The following is a 9,950-nucleotide window of genomic DNA, read 5'->3' as shown; positions in this document are numbered from 1 at the left end:
GTTCTTTAAGCTTTATTCATTGTTTAGAAATTATCATTGTGTCATTTCTATGTTGGATTTACATATATATATATATATATATATATATATATAAGCATAGGAAATGTTTTTATTTGAGCTGGTTTTTGGAGAGTACCAGAGTCCACTTATCCTGCTAGCAATGTTTTTTACATGTTTTTTACATACTCATTACCTTCTTTTTTTTATATACTTTTACCTTCTTTTCCTTTGTTAGCCTTGTTTTAACAAACTTTTTAATGTCATCTACTTACTTTTTACCTACTTTTATTTTTCAACTAATTTTACCTTCTTTTACTTTTACTGTCCTCCTTACCTACTAATGTTACCTACCTTTACTGTACCTCTACTGTTACATACTTTTTACCTTCTGTTTCCTTTGTTTTCCTCTTATTTAACCTTCATGTATCTACTTCTGACCTTTTTTAACCTATATTTATCTTCTTTTCAAAATGATTTAAATAATTTACCTATTATTTACCCTTTTCCTTCTTTCACAGTGCATACTTTTTTTTTCTTTAACCTTATTGTACCTACTTTTTAACTAATTTATTTATTACCTTCTTTTTACCTTCTTTTACACACTTTTTTGACCTTCTACTTGTTGTCTTCTTTATATATGAGCGTATATGTATGTCAATTTTTCTCAAAGTATGCGTGGGAGCTAAAGAAGGGCCCCAGCCATCCAGAAAGGAAACAAGCGACCACCGGACCCCCGCAGGCATGCCGGGCCAGCAACAGAACTCCCAGGACCAGGCCCACTGCGATTTAAAAGCAATATATGTAGGGTAGGTTTTAAATATAGGTAGAGGTTAATAGTATATTTAAGTAGAATGGAATGGCAAGGGAAAATATAATTGATTGTGATCTTGTGGTGCAAATAGATACTAAAGGCATCATCTTGTTTGCCAAAAAAGCATTTTTTTAACCTTGATTTCAGATATTTGATACATCATTTACGTTACTATTTGTATTTCCAATTGAAAGTTTTCATTGTCAACATTAGTGCCCATTAACACTTTCAGTTGCATTTGGATAAAGAAAGACAACATTTTCTGTCCTCAGTTGCTATGATGAATCATAGAGTCAGCACTCTATTGATCATGTATGTATTTTTTATTGTGGTCTTAACCCAGTCCACATAGCCAATATTGATTCAACTAACTTTGTGAAGCTGTTCTAGAATCTATAGAACACTCAAAAGAGTTTCCCATCTTAGGGTAAATCATTTTAGACTTCAGGTTCACAATCAGTTTGTTTTCCTACCTGGAATACTCCCTGGTGAGAACACTGCACCTTCAAAAAAAGTCTCTCAGACATTGAAATAGTTGCTCAAATGTATTCAGTATGAAATTACAACAAGTAAGTATATAATTAGGTCCAAATTAAATAATTTAAGGTACAGTTGAAGCTTCTTGTTGCCTATGGAAAAATTACCAAATCCAAACTGTTTTGTTTCTCTTTGTTAGCTTTTCAGATTAGTTTGTAATGGATGGTTTGAATATGTCTTACATACGTTTTGATTGGTCATAAAAATGTATGTTGTCATATTTATCTACACACCAACGTTCACGTTAGTTTAAATCAGGCCTGGGCAATTATTTTGACTCGGTGGGCCACATTTATAGAAAAAAATGTGTCGGGGCCGGTATATCTATCTATCTGTGTGTGTATATATATCACATTTAAGATATGAAAATCTGCTGTACAATATGTGTGTTTGGGTCCTATTTTTAGGAACACAAAAACTCACAATGATGTCTGATTGAATGCTAAAAACGTTATTACAGACCGCCTTAAAATAGGAATGGAATTTTAAATGTTCTACTGAATGAGACACCCAGAAAGTACATGAACATAAAGAATGCTGGATTTAGGATATTAACTATGAACGATAAAACACTGAATATTGACAATATATGAACGTCGATCCTCTTTTACTTCTCACATCCCTTCTCGATCGACATTATTTACAATCAAGCGAAACATAACAAAAATGCAACAAACATGGCAAAATGTGAATGCAAAGGGTAAAAAACCCCACCTACAATCTGATATAATATCACTTTTCTTGCAGAACTTTGTTGTAAGAATCTCCTTCCGCGTCTGTCCCTGACGCCTGCATTTCAGGCTGGCCGCTCTGGAAACACTCTGTGGAAACGCTCCCCACCCACACTGCTTGGTGCCTCGTCTGAGCTGCTGTGACTTAGATTACTATATATAGTAACTAGTATATCATGCAAAAGCGCAGATTCCAACTGTTGAAATACTTTGTATAGTTTGACCTACTCAGTTGCCTAGTGGTTAGAGTGTCCGCCCTGAGATCGGTAGGTTGTGAGTTCAAACCGGCCGAGTCATACCATTCATTCAGGCCTCCGTCAGTCGTAACGACTATGGAAACTGCGCCAGTCCAGAGGTCAAGTTTAAACTCAGCAACAACGCCTGCTGTGGCTTCCCGTTGTTGTTTCCACACTATGACACGAGGCTGAAGTGACCTCTCCAGGGCGCAAGCCAGGGCAGAGTAGTATGGAGGTCAAGCTGTTGCCTAAGCAGCAGGACCCCCCTCTTCACACTGATGATGGATCCAAAGGAGCAGCAAGAGCTGGTACAATTTGGCACCAACAGTGTCGCAGGAGTTGCCACTGCACCGCTGTAGCCAGCAGTGGACCACCTTAGGTACTCCGTCTCCGGATTTTTCCTCAGGGTTTACTCCCGAAGCCTTCCCCTAGAAAGGTATGCCACAAGGCAGGGGCGTGTTTGGATCGGAGTTTACCTTCTCCTAGATGGGTCGCCTTACTGGGCTGACGGGTCCCATCTACCCATGCGGCAGGTTGTACTGGGTTACATTTTACCAGTAGCAGGAATAAGACCTGACCTGAACCATTTAACATACGAGTCATACCAAATACTATAAAAATGGGACCTATTACCTCCCTGCTTGGCAATCAGCATCAAGGGTTGGAATTGGGGGTTAAATCACCAACAATTATTCCCGGGCGCGGGCACCGCTGCTAACTGCCGCTCACTACTGCTCACTGCTGCTCACTGCTGCTCACTGCTCCCTTCACCTCCCATGGGGTGATCAAGGGTGATGGGTCAAATGCAGAGAATAATTTTGTCACACCTGGTGTGTCTGTGACAATCATTGGTACTTTAACTTTAAGACTTACGGTAATTTGAAAACATCAATGCACATCATTATGGCAGCTACAGTTTCCATCTTAAAGATCCACCAAAATTATTTGTCTGGTCGGCCAGATTGAAAAGCTTAACGGGTGCGGCCCTCTGGCCTTAATTTGCCCATTTCTGGTTTAAATGGTTTTAAAATATCGGACATAACCACAAATACTACTCAATCGCTTAGTTATACAATGTCGTCCTCTGTTGTACAAACAGGGGTACTGACTGAATTGTCATTAAACAAACCATTTAACATACAAGTCTAATTACATGTGATTGTAAATGTGTAATCTAATAAAACATTTAAAAAACGCACTATATATAATATGTTTTTAACTTTAAAAAATTAACCTTTGATCACATGTTGCCTTGTAATTATAAAAGCACGCTAAAATAATCAGTTATAACATAATGAACGTGTTCAATATTTGATCGTTGGGTTGTTTAATTGACATATACATTTCTTAATTATGTTTAATGTGTGTTACTTGGTTTGCTTTTTCAACATTAAACCTGATCAAAATGTAGTTTAAATCTGAGGATATCAGGTGTGTATTCTTCTGTTGTATATGCTATGGTTTCCTGTAACCGTGGAACAGTACGACTGAGCTGGCATAGGATTTCTGCCCCACGTCACCCTGAACACAATCAGCGGTGATGGAAATGTTAATAAAAGTGTTTATTAACCTTCAAATTAGTGTTTAGTAGCCTTCAAGTTGCTGGCATGGCTGTTTTACCCACCATGCCACGCTGTCCCCAAGCAAGATTGTTTTAGTTATATTGTAAAACTTAAAAACGTTGCTTGGAGTAATGAACTTACACTTACAGAGTCAGAACACTGCCTCTCCGTTTGCATTGAAAAGAAAAAATACAAATGGACTCTAAAAAAAAGTATTTTGATTCAGAATACATTTTTGACTCAACACGATTCTCGCAGTATATTATTTGGTATGTACATAATAATAACATCTAGGTAAAACATGATTAGAGAGTTACAAAAGCTCCTCTTGGCTACTGATGCTTATGAACTAAAAGTAAATGCAGGAAAGGCCTTAAATATGTATTTTGGTAAATTGATTAAAAAAAATAAAAAAAAGATTCTTGAAAACGATGAACTGTTACAGGATCAGAGTTAATAAGAATCGCAATTCGGATGTGAATTTATTTTTTCCAGTACCCTCACTAATTATTGCTCTTCTACACTGAAAAAGAAGCATGTTTTGTTTTTCTTTTGTATTTCAAAATAAAGTTCAATTAAAACATCCGTTTTTTGTTTTTCAATTCCCATTCATTAAAGTAAAATTCAGTGAGTTCAGGCCTGAGGGTGGTAAAAAAAAATCTGCGAATTAGGAATACTTTTAATAAATTCAACATTTCATATTTAGAGCACAAAGCCAGTTTGGGACCGAAAAAATAACACAATTAGAGCCCTCTAAACATGAAAAAACACCCATATAGTCACCTTTACACCTCTTTAATCCGGTATAGAAGCCTTGAGCGTGTTCTTCTGTAGATTACAGGACTCACTGGTAGCATGGAAGATCCTCCAAGTGTCATTGCTATGGCAGTCACCCGGCCACTACAACATGACCACTACGTTAAAATGCTTCATCACATCCTGAGCACGTCCTCTAAGTTAGAACTGGTCTTCCATATGCTGAAACCGCGGGCATAAGTTGTTCTGCAAAAACTTGGTCGACTTGACAGTCTCAGCTACGATCATTGGCCGCAGAGCCGCCTTATTGCACAGGTGCTGAAGCCCAAGGGGCGATTTTACTTTACCACGCTTACCCACGACGCCTTTGTGAGAGACCAGTGTATTTCTACTGAGCTAAAATCACAGGCAGTCACCTGCCAGCACTTTACCTGATTTTGAGGTCATGTCTCATCTTTTGACATTGCTCGTGCCAAAGTCTGGATGTGGAGATGTGTTATTGATGAGGCAGGAATTGAAGATGGTGTACATCAAAACGTTGGTCAATTTGATTGTCACAGTGAAGATAGCGCCAAGATTAGCTGCCGCGTTATTGTTAGCATTGTTCACCCTGAGCTGGAAATGGAAATCCCGCTTGGTGAATATCTTCATTGATAGCCACAACATAATTATATAAAATTAGACAAATACTGCATTATAAAACATACAAGATTTGAATAACACTTAATTTGACACATAATACAGGCCAGAAATATGAAGACACACTTTGAAATAACAAACAAATAGTCGACGGCTGGATTTTGATATGAAGTTTGCACTGACTGCACTCTGAGACAGGATTTCATTTTGTGAACGCCGTTTGTTTATTGATACACATGTAATGTGTGCCAACAGTGTTACCTTTTGGTTGAAAGTATGAACTGCACATAGAATCAATATGTAGTATATAGTGCAACATAGAAACTTTGATGTGTTCTCCTTTGATTCCCATTTTTTGTAGGAACACTGACCATATCTTTAATTCAGCTTCACCTTCTTTTTTAAAATAATCCTCTGTTGCCGGGAAGTTAAAGCTGATTTCGGGCAAATTGATGCACTCTAAATCTTTTCTGTTACAGACTAAAAACCATGTAAAGAAAGTTATTTGTTGGAAGTTGATTTACATTTCTTTCTTTTTGTTGTCTTCAATATTAATAAGGATAACATTTTATGCAGAGGTATACTTATAACAATTTTAAATACAAATTATACTGTAGCTGCTGACAGAAGCAACATGCATATTTGTTATATAATTTCATAGTTGGTGAGAATAAATAAATACAATGCATACATATATGTTCATATTGTACACATACTGTGATTAAAATGGTATTTCCTTGGGTTAATTAATGCAAGTTCATGTTAACTTTATTTTTGTTACAAACCCATGTAAATTGGAGGGGAATAAAGAAAAACTATGTTTTCTTGAAAAAAAGGAAATTAATAAAATAAAAACAGTTACATAGAAACTTGTAATGAAAATGAGTAAAATTAACTCTCAAAGTTTAGTACTATTAGTGGATCAGCAGCACACACAATCCTGTGTGCTTCACGGACTGTATCCCTTGCACACTGCATTGATATATTTTGTAGGAACCAGAATATTAATAACAGATGGAAACAACCCTTTTGTGTGAATGAGTGTAAATTAGTGAGAATGAGTGTGGGAGGGTTTTTGGGTTGGTGCACTAAGTGTATCTTCTGTTTTTTATATTAACTTACAAACCCCGTTTCCATATGAGTTGGGAAATTGCGTTAGATGTAAATATAAACGGAATACAATGATTTGCAAATCCTTTTTTTCAACCCACATTCAGTTGAATATGCTACAAAGACAACATATTTGATGTTCAAAATGATAAACATTTTTTTTTTTTTGCAAATAATCATTAACTTTAGAATTTGATGCCAGCAACACGTGACAAAGAAGTTGGGAAAGGTGGCAATAAATACTGATAAAGTTGAGGAATGCTCATCAAACACTTATTTGGAACATTCCACAGGTGAACAGGCAAATTGGGAACAGGTGGGTGCCATGATTGGGTATCAAAGTAGATTCCTTGAAATGCTCAGTCATTCACAAACAAGGATGGAGCGAGGGTCACCACTTTGTCAAAAAATGCGTGAGCAAATTGTTGAAAAACCTTTCTCAACCAGCTATTGCAAGGAATTTAAGGAATTCACCATCTACGGTCCGTAATATCATCAAAGGGTTCAGAGAATCTGGAGAAATCACTGCACGTAAGCAGCTAAGCCCGTGACCTTCGATCCCTCAGGCTGTACTGCATCAACAAGCGACATCAGTGTGTAAAGGATATCACCACATAGGCTCAGGAACACTTCAGAAACCTACTGTCAGTAACTACAGTTGGTCGCTACATCTGTAAGTGCAAGTTAAAGGGGAACATTATCACAATTTCAGAAGGGTTAAAACCATTAAAAATCAGTTCCCAGTGGCTTATTTTATTTTTCTAAGTTTTTTTCAAAATTTTACCCATCACGCAATATCCCTAAAAAAAGCTTCAAAGTGCCTGATTTTAACCATCGTTATATACACCCGTCCATTTTCCTGTGACGTCACACAGTGATGCCAATACAAACAAACATGGCGGATAGAACAGCAAGTTATAGCGACATTAGCTCGTATTCAGACTCGGATTTCAGCGGCTTAAGCGATTCAACAGATTACGCATGTATTGAAACGGATGGTTGTAGTGTGGAGGCAGGTAGCGAAAACGAAATTGAAGAAGAAACTGAAGATATTGAGCCATATCGGTTTAAACCGTATGCAAGCAAAACCGACGAAAACGACACGACAGCCAGCGACACGGGAGAAAGCGAGGACAAATTCGGCGATCGCCTTCCAACCAACGATTGGTATGTGTTTGTTTGGCATTAAAGGAAACTAACAACTATGAACTAGGTTTACAGCATATGTAATACATTTGGCAACAACATGCACTTTGAGAGTGCAGACAGCCCAGTTTTCATCAATTAATATATTCTGTAGACATACCCTCATCCGCTCTCTTTTCCTGAAAGCTGATCTGTCCAGTCCAGTTGGAAATGCATCTGCTTTGAGTGTCGCAGGATATCCACACATTCTTGCCATCTCTGTCGTAGCATAGCTTTCGTCGGTAAAGTGTGCAGAACAAACGTCCAATTTCTTGCCACTTTCGCATCTTTGGGCCACTGGTGCAACTTGAATCCGTCACTGTTCGTGTTGTTACACCCTCCGACAACACACCGATGAGGCATGATGTCTCCAAGGTACGGAAAACAGTCGAAAAAACGGAAAATAGCAGAGCTGATTTGACTCGGTGTTTGTAATGTGTTTGTGAAAATGGCGGATTGCTTCCCGATGTGACGTCACGTTGTGACGTCATCGCTCCGAGAGCGAATAATAGAAAGGCGTTTAATTCGCCAAAATTCACCCATTTAGAGTTCGGAAATCGGTTAAAAAAATATATGGTCTTTTTTCTGCAACATCAAGGTATATATTGACGCTTACATAGGTCTGGTGATAATGTTCCCCTTTAAAACTCTCCTATGCAAGGCGAAAGCCGTTTATCAACAACACCCAGAAACGCCGTCGGCTTCGCTGGGCCTGAGCTCATCTAAGATGTACTGATGCAAAGTGGAAAAGTGTTCTGTGGTCTGACGAGTCCACATTTCAAATTGTTTTTGGAAACTGTGGACGTCCTGTCCTCCGGACCAAAGAGGAAAAGAACCATCCGGATTGTTATAGGTGCAAAGTTGAAAAGCCAGCATCTGTGATGGTATCGGGGTGTATTAGTGCCCAAGACATGGGTAACTTACACATCTGTGAAGGCGCTATTAATGCTGAAAGGTACAAACAGGTGTTGGAGCAACATATGTTGCCATTCAGCACCTGCTTATTTCAGCAAGACAATGCCAAGCCATGTGTTACATCAACGTGGCTTCATAGTAAAAGAGTGCGGGTACTAGACTGGCCTGCCTGTAGTCCAGACCTGTCTCCCATTGAAAATGTGTGGCGCATTATGAAGCCTAAAATACCACAACGGAGACCCCCGGACTGTTGAACAACTTAAGCTGTACATCAAGCAATAATGAGAAAGAATTCCACCTGAAAAGCTTAAAAAATGTGCCTCCTCAGTTCCCAAACGTTTACTGAGTGTTGTTAAAAGGAAAGGCCATGTAACACAGTGGTGAACATGCCCTTTCCCAACTACTTTGACACGTGTTGCAGCCATGAAATTCTAACTTAATTATTATTTGCAAAAAAAAAAAAAAAGAAGTTTATGAGTTTGAACATCAAATATCTTGTCTTTGTAGTGCATTCTATTGAATATGGGTTGAAAAGGATTTGCAAATCATTGTATTCCGTTTATATTTACATCTAACACAATTTCCCAACTCATATGGAAACGGGGTTTGTAATAATAAAATAAAAAATACAACAATTGGAGGGGAATATATTTTTTGTTCCGGTTTGGTCACATTGTTTGGGGGCAATTAATATGTGACAGAATCAAGGAAGCAGCATGAGACAACACGTGTTTGATGGAGAAGACGTTAATGGAGTCTCGGATTGAAAATAAACTTTTTTCCCTTGGAGTTTATGAGGCCAATGAGGTATGATTCTTTCTGATATGCATGCGAAATCAATGTGTTTTCTTTTATTGGATGTCAGACTAAGTTCTGTTTGCTTATTTCATTACTTCTGACAGCATTATTATTTGGCATCGTTGGTAACGTAAAGAATGCGTGGCTAAAATACATGTCAGTGAGCAAAACGAACGACTTGAGCCTGATTAAGACCTCGGAGGGAGTAACATATACAGTGTTGGCGCTAGGAATTTTCAAAATGGTGTCCCAGGGACCCCGTCAAGTCATAAAAATGGGGTCCCACAGTAATTTTTTGGGGTCCCACTTTTTTGTAAGCGTTTTTAAAACAAATGATAAATGTATGCCTTATCCCGTTATATCTCACATTCTATATTGTGTTTTGGAAAAAAGTTGTCATAAACGTTACTTAATTAATAGAAAAAATAATAGAAAAGAAAACACATTTTTATGCATATTTATTCAGTTATAAACATTCATTCACTTTCTTCTTTCCTTCATGCATCTAAACTTTACTGCTTCCGGTAGTTTTTTCTATATTTGTATTTAATAAGTTGTAGGTGTATTTATTTCAGTGTAAAAGTGTAGAAAGTTTTTTGCTTAGGTCATGAAATTCTGATAATCGTGTGCCATGGCATAGATATATTATTTATTTAACGCTTACATCTCT

Source organism: Nerophis lumbriciformis, linkage group LG25 (genome assembly GCF_033978685.3).
Source record: "Nerophis lumbriciformis linkage group LG25, RoL_Nlum_v2.1, whole genome shotgun sequence".
Classification (NCBI taxonomy): Eukaryota; Metazoa; Chordata; class Actinopteri; order Syngnathiformes; family Syngnathidae; genus Nerophis; species Nerophis lumbriciformis.
Note: the sequence above shows the minus strand (reverse complement) of the source record.